We start from the raw sequence: 24,449 nt of genomic DNA, 5'->3' as shown, positions 1-24,449 counted from the left end.
TGCATCATCACAGGCCTCAATGCTTTTAAAAACTTGGCCCTTCATGGCCACAGGTCAGCTTGCAGAGAGTATAACCCTGAACATGTGAGATTACTACAGCTTTATGCCTTTTCTTTGCGCTGGGAGGAATCAATGACTGCCATCAATCACTGCTGAGCAATGGGTATATTAGACACCCTTCCTTCAGGCAAAAGAATGGAGCAATTAAACAGCCCTTTGTGTAGAAAGAGGTGAACTAAAAGCCACCACCCAAGGCAGCATGGTGAGGCCTAAGCAGAAGCTAAGCCACTCAGGTCAAGGGGTTTCCCAAGGGAGTGCCTGCAAACACAGGGCTGGAGAATAGATTGGTCACGGCTCTGTGTGCAAGGCAGAGGAAGTGACAAAAGGCTGCAGAAAGCCAGCTGACAGCAAGACAAGGTTCTTTGGGTAGATGTGATGTCTTTTATTAGACCAACTGAGTAATTGGAAAAATTGTTCTTTGCAAGCTTTCAGGTGCAAACACCCTTCTTCAAGCATAGGGAGAGCCTGCTGGTGTTGGTGTGCTCTCCTGGGGGGAACAGAAACCAAAATACAGGTCTGTGAAAACACAAATGCATGGCAATGATGGTCAGAGGGAAAGGGAGACAATAGGGCTAGGGACAGACATTACACATAAACCAGTTTAAGTGATTAGAAATTGGTTTAAACCTGTAACATAATGGAAGTTTAGTGCACATAAACTAGTTTCAAAATAGCCAAAACTGGTTTAAGATAAACCTGGTTGCATGTAGTATCAGACTTAACTGATTTGGGTCAGACTGGTTTATGCAATGTCTGTCCCAGACCCCTTCCTGGTTTAACTTAAACCATAGTCCCCCAGCAACCCAGATGCTTTTCAGCCCTGGACTAGGCTGGGCTGGGCTGGGCTGTCTGCTCCAGAGAACAGGGCTGACCCCTTCCCGCCCCTCCACTCCCTAGCCAGAGCCCTGGCAGAGACTGCAGGCACAGCAGGGTCTGCCTGGCTTCCCCCTGTCCCAGGTCCCCCTCACCACTCGCTGCTCAAGCAGGGACCCCCTCCCTCCCTTCCTCACTCCCTCCCATCTCCCACAGCATGGACCCCAGCCCCATAGACCCAAGGCATGTGGTATGCTAGCTAATGCTGAGAGGTGTCTGTGTGTGTCCTCCCAATTTCACTGAGACAGGCAGATGGGACAGTGTCTGCTTAGGGCTTTTTGGAGCTAATCAACAGGTCAGCTGGTAATGTCCTTCTATTCCTTCCTTGGAAAAAGTTGTTTAAGAAGAGCTTGAACTAATGAGAGAGGGATTGTTTTGCTAAACACCCTTTCATCAGCCTCCTGCTGGCTCCCTCGCCTATCAGGTTTTCAGACAGAGTGAAGAAGCAGGGAGAGGGGGGATTGAAAAGCTCAGTATCATCAACAAATGCATGTGCTGCACACATGCCTTTGTATCAGAGTGCTAGCCGGGCGCTGGGGGCTGGCAACACTCCCGCCCCTTGAGCAGAGAGTGGGGAAAAGCCTGAGGCTGTGCAGGCCAAGGTGGGGTTTAAGCCCCTCCCTAATCAGAGCATCCAGCTGGGGCCTGGCTACGCCCCCCTCAGCACTACAAAAGGGAAGGGAGGGCTGCTCTAGCACCCACCAGCTTCCAGCCTGAGCCACTGCAGGCATGTGCCTACATTTCCTCAGTCCAGAGGGAATGCCTGTACAGTTACAAACTGATTCAATTTCGGCAGGTTAAACTAACCTGCTGAGATTTAATCAATTCAGGCTTAGGCTTTTTGAATGCCTGTCCCTAGCCTAGGTGAGAGACAAGTAGGTACATACTGGCTTCCATTCCACCCAGGACAGCACACAAACAACCACAGCCTCTCCCTATCCCTTAAGAAGGGTGTTTGTGCCCAAAAGCTTGTAAAGAACAATTTTTCCAACTATTTAGTTGATGTCTAATAAAAGATATCATGCATCTACCCACAGAACTTTGTCTGCCTATGTCCTTAGGCCGTCATGGCTACAACCTGAAAGCAGACAGCAAGAGCATTCATGAGCACCACCCTGAGGAGAGCAGAGACACAACTCGCTGGACAACAAGCATGGCTGAAGAGGCAGGGTCCCCTGTTGTGAGACACCCCAGGTTGTTACTTGATCCTACCTTGTTCAGGGAAACGGACCTTTCAACTTACCTTCTTTGTACATAAACATGATCCCAGCAAAGGACCCCCTGACCCATTTTACCACCTTTTCCTCCTAGCAGGAGCAGCTCAGCAGGACGCTGTCTCCTGGCTAACAGCACAGGCGAAGAGGCAGCAGTACCATACTAACCAGCACAGAAACCTCCCGGCTTCTGAATAAATAATCAACTCTGCTGTTAATGGGTGGTTTTCTCATGTCTGGCAAATAGCTTTTGGCCCGAAGATCTAGCATTCCTCTTGTGAAGAAGCTCATGGCAAAAAGCTCCCAGGGCTTGTTTCTGTTTAATACTCCGGCTGCTGAAAGGTTGTTTAGGAGGGTTTTTTTTTAATTCCCCCCACCACTCTTCCCCATGCTCTGCATTCGAGATTAAGAACAGCAGCCTTCTCTCTCACAGCAAAGAACAAACGGGCTGTAAAATTAGAAGATTGCATCTGAAAAGCTGCTGTCTGTATTGTTAAAGAGCTCTTCGCTGTCCCCGTTTCTCTTTTGAAGCATTCTTGTAAAACCCCGTTATTCTTCACTCAAAGACACAGAACTATTACTCCATTCAGGCCTCAATTGAAGAAATAATATCTGCTTCCACCCAGGCACTTTGCCATTAATCTTTTATTGCTTTTAAAGCACTTCATAGCCTCTTTTTTTGGCTCTTTTTCATATAGCAAGATGTTTCATAACTTCCTGGGACATGTACATAACGCTGGAGAGGGCTGGTTCTGCCTGCCAGCTCCACAGCCACTGAAGGCCTGAATTTTGGGACCCAGCACCCTGAACATTTAATAAACAGAGCAGAGGTGAAAAAACACAGCACTTCACAGGAGGAAGCCTTTAAAAGATCCAGCTGCCTCTGGACTCCGTGGGAGCTGCTCTATTGACTGAAAAGGGAACAGATCAAACTCTAAAGACACCTGCTGCATAAGACTTCCTCCAGGCCTGACCCCTAGGCCAGATCTGCTGATCAGCTACTTTAAAATCCCTTTAGCTCACACCTACCAGTAACCCAGTGTCTTCAGTATGCACCCAATTACTGCAGGGCCTGGTACAGGATATCTGCTAACGTCTCATTTCCAACCTGTTAGCATCTTGCTTCCTATTTGTACTGCCCAAACAAAAGGAGGAGAGGAGTAGTAGAGAGATTGACTCCTCCTAAGACCATCTAGAAATCAGTCTTTTCACTGCTTGTCTCCCCTGAGCTTGGCCTGCAGCTACAGTAAACTGATATAATTAGGGAGGGGTAACTCATACGACTAATTTAGGGCGGCCTTTAAGAATGACCCTGAACCGCAGCATAAAAATGTCCCACTTCTCCCAGCCTTTATGAAGATGAGCAATTCTGTGTCTAACTTCATGGGACTAGTCAGGTCAGAAAGATTATGGACATGCATAAGTGCCTGAAGGATCAGCGCTTATGCTTGCATCACATCTTAGGTCTGACTACAGCGCATGTAAATATGCAAACATACCCAAGCTAGCTCAGAGGCCAATACCACTAGAGATGGAGTGACACAGATCCCACAGACCTTCCTGGGACCCTGGGCATATTTATGAGCAACTAGCTCATGACCACATTTGTGCCAACGCATCTTCACTGCTCCAGGCACTGGAGCTAACTAGATGCGAGAAAGCTGGCATACGTCTACAGGTGCTGCAATTAAACCTCTTATTGCAATGCAGACATGGCCTGAATATAACAGCGGTAGCTCCTGCTCTGAAAAGACGGCATGCTCTGTATCCTGCAGAATCATACTTCCCTTCCTTTCCTGAACCATGCTCCCTCCTGCCAGGGAGCATGGTAATGACTGAGCCCTGGATCTGACCTTTGCTTCCTTTTATTTGAAACTTTAGCTCAGAGAGGAACACCAGCAGTCCCCTCTTTTATTGCCCATCTCCATTCAATTTCCTGGCACTGGAGCTTAAGTGTGAACTACTGCTACAACTATGAAAGGAGGGAGCTCAGGCCCCGCCTTCAGGGCAGATTTCTTCTCCCCATTGCTGATGCCATTCTACATCCTTGGGATTAATCCAGGCTGGAGACGCGTGTTGGTTGTGTACAGTTTAAGGCAACTGTCTTCTGGGCTGTGCGTCCTCATGTGATGGTATGGCAACATAAATCTATTTGCATGGTGGTACAAAAATGGCTCCATTATCAAAGTCAAGGCACATCTCAGGACACCAATGCCGTCTTTCAAAAAATCTAATAACTTTCCATGGGGCGGTGTTTTTAGGTGGAAGCTCTTAGCACTGACAAGGAGGAAATTCTGATCTTTGCTTCCACTTCCAGCGTGCCACCCTATTAACAGTGATGGAAAGGGGTTTTGCTCTTTCACCAAGAGAACAACCCCTTTCAAATTTGGGGACCTGTTACTACTGACGCTGAAGTTGAGAAACTTGAACTCAGTGTTTCTAGTTGTGGAAGGCAGGAAAAATGGACCTCATCTAAAATGCAAATATTCATTAATTAAGCAATAATGTCAACAAAACAGACCATTGTCATGGGATAATGAGCTCCCTGCTGCTACATAAATGCTAAGGGGAAGAGCAAGGTGTTCATTTTCAAAGCCAATGAAATTAATCCTCCAACACTTCTCTCTCAATGCCATTATTTCTATTATGCCTAGCGACTGATGTAGATTTAATCATTTCATTTGATGGATGTAGGTGCACCAGAGTGTCAATTGCATTATTGACCTGCTGCATCTCGACAGCTCCAGAGAGCAGAAGCATTATACGGCTCAGCCAATGAGCGACCAAAGCGTCTTATCCATAAAAGCACATTTTTAAGGAGAGTGATGCTTTTATGAATAACCTCATTTCTGACTGGAGGAAGGTTTATTTTTATTTTACCAGTGAATAACAGCAGGCCGTCCCTATGATCCGATTGGCTGGCAGGCAGCCCATTCAGGATAATGAATGCGTGATTACAATGCAATACTTCTGAAAGGACATGTGGCAAGCACAGAAATTGTAAATGAGTTTATCACCACCAGCCCTCTCACAATAAAAATCAAATTAATGCAGAACAATGGGGCATCTCAAATACAGCCAGCTGTTGTCATCCCGCTGATTCACATTGTAATTTATCCGGGGGAAATTGGACTGAATCAGGACGATACTGAAGTTCCAGGAAGGCTCCATTGTCATAGGGAGCAGGAAGTCTTTGCGCTGAGCAGTCTGGTGGTAGTCAAACAGGGCGGTTACAGTGTGCCAACTTAAACTTTCACCCTGAATGAGATCACTGCACAATGTAGTGCTAAGCACGGAGAAAAATGATCTTAAATTCAAGAACCCCAAGGAAAATCTTTTAGCGGGATTTTCCAGAGTGTCTACGCCACTCAGGGACATAAGCACTTGTGAAAATCTGCTTGTGTTTGTACAGGACCTGCTGGGATAAGGCATCCAGGAGCAAACACAGCACAAGTGAAAAACAGACAATATTAAGCGGCTCCCTACCTTCTTTCAGTCTGAGCTGTAGAAGTTATAGGTCCAATCTAATATTGCAGGCCAAGTGCTCAGAGGACATAAGGATGCATGCTGGGAGCTAGGACAACGGAGTTGGAAGAACCTGGCTTTGAACATCCAGGACAATGGACACCAGCAACATGGTTGTCAATGCCAACACAACAGAGGCTGTGTCTTCTACTACCTCTGACCATCCCAGAAACCTCCCTCCTGTCACTGGGTTTCCCCCTGTGAGGCTACACTATGAAATGAACACATCATAAAAGGCGCTGACAGATATGCAGCTCCTGGATCTAACTCATGGTGCTTCACAGAAAGTGCCATGAGTTAGACTGACCTCCCGACCCAACAGATATTCGCTGTTGGGTTAGGAGGGTGAGGGATTGAGCTCCACTTTGGAGCCAGTCCAGCTGAGGAGCTGCATGTCTGCAGCTTCTTTCCCCCAGCCCCATCCAAGGGACTCCAATCCACCCTCCCCACACATAGCACAGGCTGGGCAAACCCCAGCCTGAGCTCCCTTTCCTCCCATCATGCAGTCAGCAGGGATGGGCTGCATCAGCCCAGCTGCCTAAGCACTCAAAAGTTAATGAAGACACTCTGCTTTGGAGTGCCTTCATCTGAACCCTCATATAATGAGAGTTAATTCGTTGCACGAGCAGAGATTTTTAAAGTGTTCTGCAACCATAGGCTTCTCTCAAGGCATGGCTGTAGAGTACTTTCAAGGGGCCAATTGCACAATTAATGTAACTTCCGTCTGTACCTTTAATCTCTCTGTGCCTCTATTTCCCCTTTCTCACCCTTTGCTTGCAGTGCTTTTCAAAAAAGAGGCTCTCTTGTATTATGAGTGTTTGCACAGCACCTTGCACAGTGGGCCCTTGACTACAGCAGTTGGCTACACAGGAACACTAAATAAAATGACAAGTCTTTCAAAACCCCAAATAGCCCCCTGGAGGGCGGACCCCAAGGAAGGAAAATCCCAACAAGAACCAAAAAAGCACGAGTTATACAGGCACTCCTGAAGAGCATGGTGGGGAATGGGGAATGGATTAGGGACTGCAAATGCTCTATCCAACAACTTATGTGCTTGTTATACAAACTTTCCCCTACAGGAACATGGGACACAGAGGTTAGGGAACAGCCAAATCTCTTTATTTCACCTCCTGAAGCAGGAAAAAAAATTTAAACATTGCATGGCCTACATTCCACACATTTCCCAGTTCATGTGAGGGACAGAAAAATGCAAACTACAGTAATTATCTGTTACGGAACATAGTTAATGATTAAGTTTGGAAGATGTTAACAATCAAGCCTATTGAAAAGATTACAAGGGTTTCAAAGTGTTTCCTCCGAGCCATGTGACTGCAAATTGTTCCAAGGAGGCTGCTCTTAATTCAAATGCTGGTTGTCATGGTGACAGAATAACACCCCTCCTATTCAAAAGCAGGGCACAAAAGCCTACTATTTGCTACAATAAGCTGTTTTAGTTGGAGATATGCTTTATAAATAGTCAAATCTGGAAAGAAGCGCGCAGTCTGAGCTTCCCCAACACCATAGCATGGAACGAGTGCGCAGGAGCGCACCGAGTCCCCAGAGCTGAGACCGGTTTGGGAGGGATCGAACCATGCTGGAGAGAGGCCATGGAGGCTAAGGGCACGGCTGGCTGCAGGGGGGGTCACTGCAATGTGGCTTATAGCTAGATGGCTCCTAACACGGGGGGAGAAGGCCCTCACAGCTGGGTTTTGCGAATGCCTGGCTGCATTTGCACTCACTGTTTTTTCAAGCTGGCACTAGAGAACGAACACTGTGACGGGGCTGGGGTGCGGCTTACTGTCTGTCACACCCAACACACACTATGGAAAGGGTAGCGTGTCACAGCCCTGCCCCAAAACACCACATACAGGTCTCTCCCTGGTTCCTCAGCTGCCCCCGGTCTATGCTAGCAGTACCAAAATGGGTCACGGACAACAGGGCCTGCAGCCAGTGCTCCAGCTCCTGGAGTCCTATGATGACAGACTTTCAGCTTTCCTTTAGGGAGAAATAAAAGTATGTTTCTAGCCCTCACAGCTGGAAAGAAAACCTGGAAAAGGTGACCTATGCATAAACAGGTCCGTACTTAGTTCAGCCAGCTATTTGTTAGGGTGGGGGGGGAAGATTTTTTTGCAACCAGCTATACCATCAGAAGCTCTAAGGGAGCATTACATGATAACGGCACTTACGTTAGCAAGGCTAATTCACTCAGCCAACTACATTATCCTGTATTAGCAAAAACACTTCTAGCCAGATATATCTGTGTATGTTAAGAGGGTTTCACCACTATAATTTTGCCAACTCAGTTCTTATACTGTAGACAAGGCCTGCAAGCAGCCGGAAGTAATCTGAGAATTACAAGCTGCCCCCCGCATCTCCAGGTGGTATCAGCTATATAATTCATTGCTTCAGGCCCAGAGGCTTCTCCGAGACAGGTCGTCAAAGCAGGTGACTGGCACCTAGGTCTGAAGTCTGCTTTAGCCTTGAAAAGCTACACTGGTGCAACTGTGCCTTCACTGGTGCTGCCCCCATGCACGTGTCACCAGGACTTCGGGAAGCAAACCCCCCAGCTCTTCAGGTTGCACTACGCTTTCCCAGTGAATTGTGGGAGAATGTGTCTGCTGCGGGGACACAAGGACTTATGGGAAGGCACAGGAGGGCTGTCAGCAAGTTTAACCTACATCCCCACTGGAAGGTGGGTGGGTTACCAGCTGCTCCCAGACTCATTAAGGGACTGTGTCTACATGAGCCGCTTACTGTGCAGTAGCTCATTAGTACTGCGCGGTAGTGTCGCGGGGCGCGGACCATGATGCAACATCATTGTGCAGTAGTAACAAGCTAGTGCTCAGCCAGCGTCACCAGGAAGTCGTGCGGGGACACTGCTACGCAGTAACGCTGGTCACCGCTCAGTCAATTAGTACTTGGGTATGCAAGTACTAAACGCCTGTGCCGTAATAGCTGTGCAGTCAGCATCTTGTGTAGATGCAGCCAGTGAAGACGTGCCCTGCGTGTGCCCAGAGGGGACAATGCCATGCACTCAGTCCCTCAAGCAGATGTACCACAGCGACCAGGGTTCAGCACTGGGGAAGGCCCCTCACTCCCCTGCTACTCCAGGGGGCAAGGGGTGACAAAAGGACGCAGCCCTGCTGCTCCCGACTCTCTTGGTAGTCACTGCCCCTCGTGAAAGCCAGGGTCATGGGGCAAAGCCCTGGTGACCAGGGGAGAAAGGCACAGATTGCCTCCAGCCAGCCCCTTACAGTAAGTGACTGTTTCATTCCCATTCTTTACTCCCTCAAGTGCACTGGCGGGGAGCCAGGCCCCCGCTCACCCCTTCCCTGCTTCTTATGCCCTTGCAAAGCACCAGTGCAATAGCAACAGCCTTTGGAGGATGCCATCCCTGCCTTGTCACCCACGCTGGAGGTAACCAGGCCTTAAGGGTGAGGAGGTGCCTTTGCTTCCCTGAGCTATACACAGAGCCAGCAATGGTCTTGCCATCAATGGTCTTGCCATCAATTTCCAGCAGAGAGATTTTTTAAACACAGCAGGGCAGAGAGCAGTTGAATCTATCGGCGAGGCAGGCACCCTCTCCCTGCTAGCTGCGGAGAGCCCGACACGGTGCCCCGTGGGGCCTGCCTATACCCCCAGGGATGGTCAGGGATGAATCTGACCCCTATTCAAGGATGGAGAGTATGCTTCTCCCTGTGCCACCAAACTGAGGTCAAATATGAGAGACACTGTATCGACTTCCCTCCCACGTCCATTCCCCACGTGCCCTATATGCAAATACTCTGTAGCACTTAGACACGTGTTGCCATCAGCACCCTTACAGCACCCAGCCCTGAGATAGGGTCTGTCCTATCCTGTGGTCTTTCCTTCTGTCCCCTTTGTATCCCCAGGTGCCACGGGCTCTCTTCTACTGCCCTGACCATCCCAGGAACACAGCCGTGCATTTCCATTTCACATACTGACGAATTCTCCTTCATTAACCAACAGATAAACAGGGGGACAAAGAACCTGCAATGCCCCTGACTCCCATCCCTCCCCCTGCTGCTCTCGTGTGCCCAGACAAAGCAGCAGATGGTTTATGGCCCCGCTGACCTTTTGCTCCCTTTCTCTCCTGTGGTGCAGCAGCTGCTAGACACTGCTGCCACAGGACTCCCTCTGGCCATGCTCCCTGCTCCGGGCCTGCCATTCAGCCAAGGGTTGTTTGCTCAGAGGTATCCATGCATCTGTAGCCAGCAAATGTCCCTTAATTTTCCCTTTCCTTAGCCTCAGAGATAAGGAAATGAGGAGACAACTCTTCTAGGCTTGCTAATGGTCTGTGCAACAAGGAGCTGCTTGGTGAAGCTCTCTTTGCATTATGTACATCATACTGGGCTTGGTTCTTCCAGTTGCCTCAACATTATGGGGTTGGATCTGACCCCTGCCTCCACGAACAAAAGTGGGAAGACTCTGTAATGGAACAAGGAGTCTCCCACCCAGACACATAGGTGCTAGGGCTGTGCAAAACAGCAGCGTCCCACTTCAACATCCCTTTCGGCAGAACAGTGTTTCATTTCAAGTTTTGTTTCTCTGGCTGTCCCCTGCCTCCCACCACCTGGCTGGGCTGCTGCTTCGAAACTCAAAGTGAGTTGAAACAGCATCAAAACGAAACAGCCGGTGAAATTTCGCACAGCCCTAATAGGTACATGGCACTGCCTAAAACAGAGGCACTTGAACAGCAGTTGTGGATGGAGAGGTTTCACTTGTGGGTGCAGGTCACACTTGTCCTGGATTGCATGGTGCATGCACAGTGGGCTTTGCTGGTTGGCACATGAAGCCAAGGAGGAATCTTTTTTCCGTGCCTGTTGCTACAAGCACCGGGGGGGGGGGGGGGGGGCGGGGGTTGGCCTTCCTCAGAAGTATTGGGTATTGGCCGCAGCCAAGGCTGGGGATTTTGACTGGGGTGTGCCAGTGCTCCTGCTGAGACTAAAAACTGAAGGGTCCCAGTTAAAGCATCTTGGATCAGTATGGACTGTGGGGGGGGTTCCTTCCCCTGTAGCAGGCGGTGTGGCCCTTTTCCTTGGATCTCTCAAATATATTTTAACAACACTTGCCAGAGCTGACCTGAGCAGGGTGCGGGGCCCAGAGCAAATCAGACCATAGATTTCATAGACATTCGGGCTGGAAGGGACACCCCGGAGGATCATTGAGTCCAGGCGCCTGCCCAGGGGCAGGAAGTCAGCAGGAATCATAGGATCCCAGACAGATAAACATCCAAAAGTGTCTTGAAGGCGTTCAAAGTGGGTGCTCGAACCACCTCCAGAGGCAGTCTATTCCAGACCTTGGGGGCTTCGACAGGAAAGAAGTTCTTCCTTATGTCCAGCCTGAAACGGTCATGGAGGAGTTTGTGACCATTCGACCTTGTCATCCCTTGGGGCGCTCTGGTGAACAGACATCCTCCCAGATCCTGGTGAGCACCCCTGATAAACTTATAAGTGGCCACCAGAACACCCCTGAGCCTGCGCTTTTTCAGGCTGAAGAGTCCCATGGCTCTCAGCCTCTCGTCATGAGGTCTGTTATCCTGACCGCTGCTCATGCGCATGGCTCTCCTCTGCAGGGCCCCACCCCTGTTCTGATCCCATGGGCCCTGGAACCGAAGAAGCTGCTGCCATGGGCCGCAGCAGCAGCGGCAATGGGAGTGGGTATCGAGTGGCTGGACATGGAGCCACCACTCAGCCCAGCTCCACGGGGCCCCCCAAAGTGTGGGGCCCAGGGCGGTTGCCCTGATTTGTCCTCCCCCCCTTAGGGATGGCCCTGACCCTTGCAGTGGCAGGACATTGACAGTCCTTATCCCCCTGCTTTACCTGTGGCAGATAAGGGTGTTTAGGGTCAATGTGCCTTGTAGTTGTGCAACAGAGTTGTTTGTATAGTTTTAGGAACAGGTTAGATGAGCACTTGTATGGGGTGATCTGGATAGGGATGAAGCTACCGTGAGCAGGAGTTTCGATTCTAAGTAGAGAAAACACTGGGAAAAAACAAGGCATAAAAAGTCAAGAAAGTAAATGAAACAAGCCCTGGAAATGTGGTCTTGACAAGAGCTGAGAGAAAGCTTTTAGGCTAAGGGCTGCAGAGAATGAGGCCCACAGCTGTGAGCAAACCGTCTCCTGTTGAAGCCCTGCAGCGTTCACAGAAGCATATTTTTGTGTGTTCTTTACAACTGTGACAGCTGAAAGGTATGCCTGTGTGATAAAGGTACTTACTGAAGGCTTTATGAAGATTTTTTCTGTATTTTTAGATATTAAGCTATGTGTTGTTGCTAAAAGCCTAATTAAAGTTTAAGATGTAGTGAAGCCTTGTATAAAGTGAAGCCTGGTAAATTTAGCAAAGCCTAGAAGTAGTAAGGCCCTATAGTGCAGTTAAAATTACCTTATCAATGGAAAGCAAGGCTTGTACTGCTATAGGTCAGTCTAAGGACAGTTGAAGAAAAAGAATCTGAGTGGTTGTACATTATCAGTGTCCTTCAGAAGCTATAAATTAGCTGGAATATCTGGAAACCATTCAGGAGGAAAATGCAGCTCTGTGAAAAAGATTAGTTAGCTGTTGCCTGGATCAGTGGACCCCTGGACCTCAAGGAGCCCAAGAACTGTATTCCAGGGTCCTTCCCGGTACCCCTCGGACAGTGCTGATCGGGGACATCTGATTTCGCTGAACTTCGTAGAAAGAAGAACTTGCTGTGTATCAGGCATAAGAGGGGACTGCTGATAAGTTGCCGATATGAATTGCTTTCATCTGTCATCATTTGTCTTGTTACTATGCATAGTTGTGTTTTTGTTAAGTTAATAAACTTTTCTTACCTTTCTACCCCCAACCACACTCAATCCCGAGCCCTCCGCAGGTGGCTGAGACAACAGCCACCTGATGCTGGCCTCAGTTCCTCTTGCCCAGGTCATGAAAGAATAAACTAGCTGAGTTCAGGAGCGTTCTCTGGTTTGGATGACTTAAGTGACCAGTAGTTACCCCCTTGAAATTTCCTAGATCATTTTCTGAGGATGACCCTGCTCTCCTTACTGCTTTTTCACCCTTCGCACCTCACTTTATAGGGATGCCACAGAATCAAAGCAAGAATGCCTGAAGGACTCAAGAAGATCAACATAAAATCATAGAAAATGAGGGCTGGAAGGGACCTCAAGAGGTCGCATCTAGTCCAACCCCCTACTCAAAGCAGGACCATCCCCAGCTAGATCATCCCACCCAAGGCTTTGTCAAGCCAGGTCTTAAAAGCCTCCAAGGATGGAGACTCCGCCACCTCTCTGGGTAACCCATCTCATTAGGACAAGAGCCCTGCTGTAAAGAGCACAAAGACAATGTGGTTCCACATCCCTAGTGCTGCTTTCCCTTCCCTACTCATTCACAAAGGATGTCTTCAGGTCTGTGGTGATGCAAGGACAAGTTAAACTGGCATTGTCCCAAAAGTAGTGTGACACTCACCAAATTAGACATTCACAGGTAGAGCATTCAGGGGAAGGATGCCATTCCCCATCATCCATTGCTTCTTGACATGCCTGTCAAGACAGGTAGATTCTCAGTTGATGAGGCCCCATTTCAAAGGACGTCTTTGTGATGTCCTTCAGCGCTCACCGCCCTGGTTTGAAGAGGATTGTAGGGATGCTAAGAGATGTGAATTCAGCAAGTAAAATTAATATGAGAGTTGCAGAGAGGGAGAGGGGCTTGGCATGACTGTGTCAGTGAAGGATGGAGGCATCTCCCTGCTTCTCCAGGAGGTGCTGAATGAGCGACTTTCAGTCCTTCTTCACAGTTTTCCTTTTAGTTTCCACTTTGGCATGGAAGTCACAGCACGAGGGTTTCAGTCTCAAGGTTCAACTGTGCTAAGGTCTCTACTTCGGGCTACTCCAGTGAAGCACTGGGAGAGCTTCAGCCCAAGGAGAGTGAGCTGGCTTCTCTCTTGAAGGAGACAAGCTACTGCAAGTACATCATAAACGTCCCATATGCCATCTCTACTTCCTTGTTTCTGGGGTTAGTTATCATTTAAACGGCCAGTTCCACCTTGAAAGGTAACCAAAAAATAGCGGTGTGGATGGAAACGGTTTTCTGTTCCAGTAACGTCAGAGGTTCTTAGGGTACAAGTGAAAATGGTTTTCAAACTTGCATTGGGATCTTACAGTCAGGCTGGGCTCACACACTGACCCTAAGACTGGTCAAACTGAGCTTAATAGATAAAACAAAGATAAGCTCCCAGCCCTTTGTCCATCACCATGAATGCCTTCTCTGTCCTGCTTAAGACCCTCCGTTCTTGTGTTTGTCTCTCTTCTTTGGCCCCAACCTCTCCATCTGCTGCCTCCACAGAAAGCTTACATAAAAAAAGTTTTTCTCCTGAGGGTTTAGAGAAAACAGGTTCCCATTCTTCTAAAGTCAAGTTGTCTCTACCTAAGGACACTATCATATACAGTGCACAAGCTCCAACCTATACGCATCACAGGAGGGGACTTTTTGATAGCTCATGAGAAGGTCCCTGATGGGTCTGTAGAGCTCCACACCTACATGCAGAGCAACGTGTTGTTATTTGATAGAAAGCCATGTCTATGCACCTTGAGAAAAAAAGCGTAACAGGTCTCAGTTGTGTCTGCTAAAAAGACACTGAACTTGGGTGATGCATAAAAACTAGTTGGTCAAACTGGTTCAAGGCATGTCCTCACTGCTCTGACCAAGCTAGGAAGAGTCGCCATAAAGATATGGCCCCCTGTTCACCCTGCTCAAGTGAATGCTAGAAACCTCACAAACCTGCCCTTAGAGCGACACTAGATGATCATTAAACAGTGGCTACATTACATATTTTTGGAGGGCGTTTGGCCCAGACAAAACAGGGATATGCAGCTGCAGATGCTTCAGAGCTGCCCTCCCCACCACCTACAGGCAGCATAGATCTGTCCCGAGTGCCTTAATAGCAAATCCTGGAGAATAAAAGTTGGTCCTTGAACCCTGCCCAGAAGCTTATTCACTGGTTGCAAATCTCTGCCTATCCTTAGCAGATAGCTGGTTTACTGTAGTCTGCTTAACACACAACTAATAGGCTTTGATTGTACTATGAAGTGTGCGTGATTGCACTGTCACATGAGAAGGTCTGATAGACTTAAATAAACATCTTACAGAGAAGGAAAACAATTAACTGTAGCATTTGCTGGAAAGCCAGGACAAATACAACACATACCCCGGAGACTTTACCAATCCTGCATCCTTTGACACGTCTTCACAGTTTAGAAAAAAATAATCATGCCCAATCATTTAAAAGAAAGGCAGCACCTGAGAAATAACACTGCACGTTCCCTCTGGCGTTCAGCTGTTTGCTACATCAAACCAACCCCTTTCCAACCAATGGGCAAAGCTGATTATCATAGAAATCAGAGAAGTTGGGCTGGAAGAAGGGCCCTCCAGAGGTCATCTAGTCCAACCCCCTTCCTGAGGCAGGATTGTCCCTATCTAAACCATCCTATACAAATCCATACAAACCTAATCTACCCTGACATCTGCTGGGAGACAGCAGATTCCCACCGTTCACACAGGTTCCTATCCTGTGTACAGGACCTCCACCTGACGCAGGAGGTCCATGGTCCCACTAGGCAGAATGCCTTACTGGACCTGGTATTGGCAAAGGGGGATGACATGGTAGGGGACCTAAAGATCAGTGGTCACCTAGGGGACAGTGGCCACCAAATAACAGAATTCATCATAAGGCGCAGAGTGTGTAAGGTAACTAGTAGGGTGGACGTGCTAGATTTTAGGAAGGCTGACTTCAGCGAACTCAGGCATTAAGTCAATGACACACTGCAGAGTAAGAGATTTGGTGAGATGGGAGCCCAAGAAGGGTGGCTGTGCCTTGAGGAAATGATCCTTCGGGCACAGAGGGAGACGATCCCGATGCAAAGAAAAAGGGGGAAAGGGGCCAAGAGGCTTCCTTGGCTGACCAGAGAAATCCAGAGTGGCCTAAGGACAAAAAGCGGGGCATATAAGCAGTGGAAACAGAGAAAGATTACTGAAGAGGAGTATGCCTCCTCAACTTGCAGTTGTAGGGCGGCAGTTAGAAAGGCCAAAGCTACCATGGAGCTGAGGGCGGCATCCCAAGTTAAGGATAACAAAAAATTATTTTTCAGATACATAGGGAGTAAAAGGAAGGCACAGAGTGGAATAGGACTACTAATAATGGGCAAAAGCAATTGGTGACAGACAGGGAGGACAAGGCTGAACTCCTCAGTGAGTTCTTTGCCACGGTGTTCCTAAACAAGGGGCAAGACAAGTCTCACAATGGGACTGTAGAGAGGCAGCAGCTGGGTGCCAGACTACCAAGTATTAACCCTGAGATGCTGCAAAGTCACTTGGAAGGACTGGATGTGTTTAAGTCGGCAGGCCCAGACGAGCGCCATCCGAGGGTAATGAAGGCACTGGCCAATATCATTGCACAGCCAATGGCAAGAATATTTGAGCACTTGTGGTGAACGGGACAGGTCCCGGAGGACTGGAAAAGGGCCAATGTGGTCCCTATTTTCAACAAGGGGAAGAAGGATGATCCAGGCAACTACAGGCCAGTCAGTCAGTCTCACCTCCACCCTTGGCAAAGTCTTGGAAAAGATTAAGGCTCATATATGCAAAAGCCCAGCAGGAAAAATTATGCTGAGGGGAAACCAGCATGGGTCCTAGCAGACTCCAAGATGAACATGAGTCATCAGTGTGACAAAGTCATCAGGAAAGCTAACTGCACTTTATCGTGCATCAGCAGATGCATGACAAACGGATCCAAGGAGTGATACTTCCCCTCTATCGGGCACTGGTCAGACCGCAGTTGGAGTACTGTGTCGTTTTGGGTGTCGCACTTCAAGAAGGATGTGGATAACCTGGAGAGGGTCCAGAGAAGGGCCACTCGTATGGTCAAGGGCTTGCAGGCCAAGCCCTATGGGGAAAGACTAGGGCACCTGGACCTCTTCAGCCTCCACAAGAGAAGGTTGAGAGGTGATCTTGTGGCTGCCTATAAATTCATCATGGAGGCGCAGAAGGGAATTGGTGAGGCCCTACTCAACAAGGCGCCCCGGGGGTTACAAGAAATAATGGCCATAAGCTAGCAGAGAGCAGATTTAGACTGGACATTAGGAAGAACTTCCTCACAGTTAGAGTGGCCAAAATCTGCAATGGGCTCCCAAGGGAGGTGGTGCTCTCCCCTACCCTGGGGGTCTTCACGAGGAGGTTGGATGGGCATCTGGCTGGGGTCATCTGAATCCAGTACTCTTTCCTGCCTGTGCAGGGGGTCGGACTTGATGATCTATTGAGGTCCCTTCCAACTCTAACATCTTTGAATCTATGAATAATCTAACCTCTTACTAAAACTACTGTCAACCCTGACACAAGACATAACACCCTAACCTCCCACAAAGGTAAAGCAGGAGAACCACAGCAGTCTATGCCCTGCTTCTGGAAAAAGTTGTTAATATACACTCTAGAGATCCCAGGCTACGCCCCTGGCTACAGAGGAAGGCAGAAATCCCCACAAGTCCATAATTCACCAGGAATTATTCCAGGGCAGGGGTGTCTGCGGGCCAGATCTAGACACGGCGGGGTGGTGGCTCCCTGGCATGTCTGTCAGAGCATCTGCACTGATGCAGCTTTGAAGCCCGGGTGAAAGCTGCCACCACTCACTTGCCCCGCTTTTCCCCTCCCGCTGATTTTAGCTACTAACAGTGACCAATAACCCCAAATTCGGCAGGAGGAGAGAGGGGGTTGGGGGCACATGCAACAGTGGTTCACCCCCTGGAGCTGTGCCAACAAAAGCACAGGCCACCAGCTGGCCAGCCTAGTCGAGGGGAATCTCACCTTCAATCAGTTCACAGGAGTTGGAGAAGTAAAGCTAAAAAAAGTAACAAGAGGCATTTGCAGTAGGGCCGATTCTCTTTTTTCTTTTCTTAAAAGAGGCTTGAAAAGACCCTCCATATTTGAAGATCTGAATGCAGAGTAACAAGTTACGGGATTGAAATGAGGGCCGCAAAGAAATGTAGATCTCGTTACACAAAAAAGTGAAGCACCTTGTTCAAGAAGACACCCAAAATGTAACCTCTGGAACGGTCCAGCTGCTTTGGGCAAAGCAGCCACCTAATCAGCACTAATCACCTAATAAGAACAGAGTGGTGGGATGCTACAATAAATAGGAATCAGGGCTCATGGTGGAGGTGATATCTTTTACTAGGCCCACAAGATTTTTGCACAAAAAAACCCAAACCAAAACAAACAAACAAAACAACAACATTTAATGGCAAGTTTTTGGGCCCAAACACCCATCATCAGGCATCAGAGGAAAGACTGTAAAAGTTCTCAACAAATAGGATGCCCTTGGTATACATCCGTGGAGTCAAGACTGGTCCTCGACCTGAGAGATGGAGGGAGGTTCAAAGAACACTAAGAACTTCGGCAAGGAGGAGACACCCGGAAAAGGAGCAGATCTGCTTTGTTCTGGAGACTATTGATATGACAACAGTACCGAGAGGAGCCAGGCAAAGCTGGGGGCTTGTTGCACTTGGTGCTGTACAAACCTATAAAGCAACAGAGTCCCTGGGCCAAGTTGCTGCCAGTCTGCCTCTCCTTCCTGCTCCTTCCCACAGCCTCCTCTGTAGCCGTTTCAGGGATCAGCCGCTGCTCCTTGCATGCTGAAGGAGAAGATAATGTGCTGGGACAGCTTTATTGTTTCCTTTGATAAGGCAGGAGGAAAAAAAAACACCTACCAGCGTGGGAGTAATGATGAGGGGGACGAGCCGACCTGCTAGACTGATGATGACTCATTTCCATCACAGCCTCATCTCTCTCCCTCGTGCTCTCAGGATGCTCTCGGGAACACTTGGAAAAATGAGCTCGGAGACAGTCCTGCCCCCTCCCCGACTCACCTGCTGCCGTTCAGTGTGAACTGCGGTGCTAGAGGGCACCACGGAGCACTTTGCTTTTCGGTCTCTTGCAGTTAGCACCCGATGCCCACGTTTCCTGGCAGATGAGAACATCAGATGCCGTAGCCTTCAGCGTGGCCACTTCCATCTCTCGACAATAAGCCCAAAAGATTGCATGCTTCTCCCCGTACCCGGCTTCCAGGGAACAGGGGAGGTTGGGCCTGAGGTTGAGTTCATAGGTTGCTACATAGCAATCTTTCTAAAGCAGAGCGGGGAAGCTGCTGTTGGGTCCTGCGTGCTGGGACAATGACCAGCCTGACAACATCTCAGCATGGAAGATGACGAATTCCCAGCTTTGAAGTTCAGGGCAATTTAATGGGACCAACTTGTCCACTATGGAGTGTCACTCCAGTGCATCCTGTTCACATCAGTCAGCATTGCTGGCAAAGGCAGAAAGTCGCTGCGGTCACCTCCGCCGGCCAACACAGAGCCAGCTGGCCTAAAGGAGGTGACTTTTCATCCAGCCCACTGCGGCACTGTCACGTGTCAGAGGCTCCAGCGGCAGCCCTGCCTAACAGAGGCTACCTCGAACTCCCACGATTGCTTGCTCCTCGAAACCACCTATATGGGTTATGGACTTTAATAAAAAAAAAAAAAAAAATCAGTCACACACTGACTTCCCCACTCAAACAGCTAAAAGCAAATGGATGACATGTCTCAAGTCACCAATGATAGCTGATCCATCAGGCTAGCTACAGCTGCTGGAAACACAAAGAGATGTCGCACGCACAAGACTTGAGAGATCATCCCAGGAAGCCTGGAGCAGAGAGAACTTCTCTCTTGCCCGTGCAATGTGGCTCCAGAGCCCTTGCCTCAGAGACCAGCAGCAAAACCATGCTGGTCAGTCCTGGAAGGGATATGTGAATGCATTTCACCATTTCTTCCACCCTGAGCTTGGGAAGACAGGATTGCAAACAATGGCAACAGCACAGGACAGAAGAGGTGTCACAGCGAGAACACTGTTGGGAGTGCCGTGACACTGCTGGTGGAGAGAGTACATTATGATATGCCCCACAACCTCTCTCCTGAGGCTCTTGGGGCCACCAGTTGTTTTAATGACAGCAGAAGTCTCAGCCAGAGCATGGGGATTTAGTTATACCCGTCACAAAACGGGTCTTTAGACCCTCAGCCTGCACCCAGGGATGTAGGTCTTAGACATCATAAAGAAGTCAGACTGGAAGGGACCTCCAGAGGTCATCTAGTCCAACCCACTGCCTGAGGCAGGATCATGCCTATCCAAACCATTTTACCCAAGTCCATTGTCTAACCTCTTAGTAAAAACAACCATCATAAGAAAAAATGTCTTTACTGTCCAAGCCCGCAAGACCTGGAATAGACCCCCTCCAGATGTGGTGCAAGCACCTACTCTGGTCTTAGTCAAGAAATGCTTGGATGCTTATCTTCCTGGAGTCCTTTGCCCCTAGCTGACTTTCTGTCCCTGGGGCAGGGGGCTGAACATGATGATCTTCAAGGTCCCTTCCAGCCCTAACGTCTACGAAATCTATGAAATCCCTGACACAATACAAGACATACCACCCTAACCTGCCACCAGTAAAACAGGGGGACCACAACAGTCAATGTTCTGCTGCTGTAAAAGGTTGTCAATATATGTTCAAGAGATCCCAGGTAGAGGGCCATGCCCTCTACTACAGAGGAAGGCAAACCCCCCACAGCATATATGACCACGGGGTAAAATTCCTTCCTGACTCCAAATCTGACATTGGTCTGACCCTGAGCAGAGGGGCAAGATCCTGTAGCCAGAAGCCTCTGGCTTTAAGTCCCAGCAGAAGCACTGGCACACCCCAGCCCAATCCCCAGCCTTAGCTGCAGCCAACACTCAATGCCTCTGAGAAAGGCTTTAAAACACACACCTGACACATGTAGCACAAAAGGGGATGGGGGGTCCCTCCTTAGCCCTATGCAGCAACCAGCAAAACTGAGCAAAAATCCAATCCCTCACACTATAATCCCCCACCCCCTGCCAAAGGCAGTATCCTCTCCTCCTGAGCCCTCCACAGCAGCAAGTGGTCTAAGATCTCGTCTTTATGAGGCCCCATAATCATGCGCAGTAACATTCCCTAAATGAAATGTATTACCTGCTAATTACACAGCCCATCCAGCCATTGCCTGTGGAGGACCTGTGCTGGGCATCCCTGAGAAGAGAGCCAATGAAAGGGACAGAGGCAGAGATGAAGTCGGAGAGCTCAAGGCAACAATGCAGAGAGCTCTCTTGTGCTGTGGTGCCCTGCCTGACCTTGGGTGACCAGCCGCTGACATCTCCAAATGACAAGCATAGTACTGACTGAGAAGCAAAGCATTTTCAGAGCTGTGGTTTTCCACTTGTGTTTGCTCTCTTCCTTTTCTCCACCAGTGTGAGACTCAGACAAGGTCAGACAGAACCTGCTGTGCAGTCTGCATCTGCTTGACAGTTCCCACCTTGCATTAGCAATGACATATTCTGGCATAGGGCATTAACTTGTACAAACCAGCTTCTACCAGGGAAGAATTACGGTGAGCTGAAGGTCTGGGTCATCCTCCATGGAGCCACACCCCATTTCTGGGTAGCAGGATGGGTCTGAGTGAAGGCGAAGCGACTGTTCCTGGCTGTCTGCAGGCTCAGAGCCTTTGATTATGCTCAGGTTGCCACTTCAAGCTTTCCTTAGCTTCAGTATAGTCTAGAAACAGTTCTTTTAAAGGGCAGTAGAGATCCAGCACTATTATGAGACTCCATGAGTCAAGGCTTAAAGCTTTAGCATCTTAGCATGCAGACAGACATAACAACTGTAATGTGTCCAGGTGAAATATCCCACTGCCAGGAGTCTAAAACTCCAGCCCAACCCCCTATAGTTCTCCTCTCCCCACTCTCAAACCAGCAGAGAGGTAGCAGGGGCAGGGGCTGGGGGTGGTGGAGGCATGATTTTGGCAGTGACAGGGGCCCTAGGAATCAGTAGGTGTCTGTTGGGGAAGCTGTGTGTGGGGAGGGTAAGCCTGGCTCTGGGTTTGGCAAGGGTCCAAGCAGCTGATGCAGAGGTCCCGGTGGGACCTAATGGCTGGAGAGCAGGCGGGCTGTCCAGCACCCTTCCTCCTTCCTCCCTTATCCAGATGTAACCAGAAATGAAACACTGCGAAACAGCACTTCATGTCAAGAGGTGCTACATTGGAGTGCTTCAGCTACTTCAGGAACAGTTCAAAGAGCTAGTTTGTAGACACAGATGGAAGTGACAATTTTCGCCCAGTCTGGCCCCTGAAAGCACTCTACAGTCATAACCAAACAGAAGTGCATAGCTGCAGAGTACTATAAAAGGGCCTGATCCCACAAAAATCTGAACCCTCATTGCATGAGGGTTTGGATGAAGACACTCCAAAATGCAGCATTTTCACTAACTTGTGTCTGTGCCACCTCCCAGCCCCAGTGCTGTTTTCAAAAGGGGAGAGGGCAACAAGAGTGGAAGGAGTTTGGTCTGGAGTTGTTTTAGTCGGCGCTGGAGGGTGGGGCAGGTGGACTGGTGGGCTGACAAGGTAGAGGGCCTCCAATCCACCCATCCCACCTTCTAGCACCAGCTGGTGACCCCCTAGAACAAGCTCCCTCCCATTTTGAAAACAGCACTGGGGCTGAAAGGGAGGAGGGGGAGGAGGGGCATTGCTAAAGGTGACCAACTGCAGGTTCACAGTCAGCAGCTAGATTCCCTAACACCTGCATCCCCCCACCCCCAACCCAACAGCGAACTTCTGTTGGGTCCAGTGGATCAATGCAACTCATAGCACTTCCTGCAAAGCACTATGAGTTACAGCAGGAAGCTGCTCTTCTGTCTGCATCTTGTGTATCCAGCTGGACTTGTTCCAAAGGCACTCAAACTGCTTACTTGTTACTTCCATCTGTGCCCTTAATCCATCCCAGCCTTAGGCGTTTTAACCACAGGGTCACCAAGTCTCAGGCAGAACAGGTCTAAGGGGCACGGCGCTGAGACCCCCATACTACCGGTCTCCTCACACCCTTCCCAGTGTTGCTGCCTCTGGCGGTTCTGCAACAGAATCTGGGGTTAGAAGGGTCAAAGTTCAACCCGTTGTCCCAATGCCGGAGTCCCTGATCCTATACCATCCCAGCCAGATGCCCAGGCAGCTTCTCCTCTTCAGTGAGGGAGATTCCACAATTTCCCTTGGATAAGGCACAGCCCAGGCCCAAAGTCTGGCAGGGGTTTCTGAGAGAGAAGGATCCAGCCAAGTTCACCTTTTCTTCTCCCTTTGCCACCTCATTTGGTAGCTAAGCAACTTAAAACCAGGTAGAAAAAGCAGCAAGTCCACTGAAGTCATTTAAACAGGCGAGCCAGACACGAGAGGTACTGTCAGGTCCTATCATTGCTCGATTCAGTATGTAAATATTTCAATTCCATTATGAAAATTAATTAAGCATCTCTTGATTTACTGCCTGCTCCCTCCACCATAGCAAATATATAGAGCTGCCCAAAACACAGAGCTGCTGCTCTGTTGCCTCACAACTGCACTGCTGCATTTTTATTGACTGGAATAAGGGATCTATTGTCCTTCACCCTGGAAAGAAAAAGCTACACACACACACACACAAAATAGGGAACATTTTCTTCTCCCGAGTAACAAAAAGATTGTAAAAGTCTTTCTACCTACTGGATACCTCCTTTTTCACAAGTCAGCAGCAGTAACAAAAGACTTGTGGGCTTCACATTAAAGGGAATTTTTGTAGCAGGAAGGTAGTGAAAGGATAAGAAAATAAACTAGTGGAAAACAGAATGAAGCGAGCTTGCTGCACTTCAAAGGGCTGGTGGTTGATGATCTATGCAAGCCTATCTGCTTTAATCTGATGCATCCTCTCATTTTCATATTATACCTGTCGCTGTATTCATGATGTGTGCAATATGCTTATTATGTAACCAGTGATCAAATGTTAATGGAATACTTCAGTTGGGTTTTCAAGAACCTGCAATCCCTGCAATTGTGGAGAAGGCTAAAAGGACACCTTAATGTGTTTTTCCATCCTGCTACCTTGAAAATGGCTACAGGGGCACAAGCTTTTATTCCGTCCTAGCTTACAAAGACAAGACGCATTGGTCTTTGAGCTTCTGTCCCCAGCCACATAGACTATTTGGAGAAGAACAGCATCAGGCAGAGTCCAGAAGAGTCAAATCTAGTGCTCTCAGGGGAGTCAGAAGCAACCCTTGGTAAATGCAAAGTTCCCAATTTCAAAAAGAATTTAACCAGACTGCTAAGACTGAGGGTGCCTTGTCCAAATCCAAACCAGATGTTAAAGACAGCGGCGAGTCAATCCAGGCTGTTACCAGAGAGTTAAAAACACACGGCCAATAGATCCTCAGTTTTGGAAAGAGCTAGCTATATGGTTGGGGAATGCTCTGCTGTTTTTCATTATGCTTTTATGGTTTCCACCAAGTGCAAAAGCTAGAGGAAAAGCCAAGCATGTACGTGAGGGGCCAATTCACAGGAGTGAAGGCTTTGTCCAGAACTGGTGCTCTCAGCCTCTTTCACAATGGGAGACTCATCTTGACAGCTAGATTGCCCAGCAGACATCAGCTGTCTCGCTCGCCGCCATCTGAAACACCAATCCTCCCCCATCCTGCCTGCAACTGTATGTCCTCCCTGTGGAACAAACAGCAATCACTTATTAGGAAAGACAAGTATTTTAAGCCGTCATTTAAAGGAAATTTAGCAACGGGAAACAAGGAGAGAAGCCAGCGAAATGACTAGCCAGCAGAATGCAAGCCAGTTGCTAGCTCTCCACAGTCTGAGAACCCCATAATAACCACGACATCTTGGCAAT

This window comes from Crocodylus siamensis, chromosome 2, assembly GCF_052110815.1.
Source record: "Crocodylus siamensis isolate JL-2025a chromosome 2, ASM5211081v1, whole genome shotgun sequence".
In the NCBI taxonomy this organism is placed as follows: domain Eukaryota; kingdom Metazoa; phylum Chordata; order Crocodylia; family Crocodylidae; genus Crocodylus; species Crocodylus siamensis.
The sequence above is the reverse complement of the archived record's forward strand: the minus strand, read 5'-3'. Positions refer to the sequence as shown.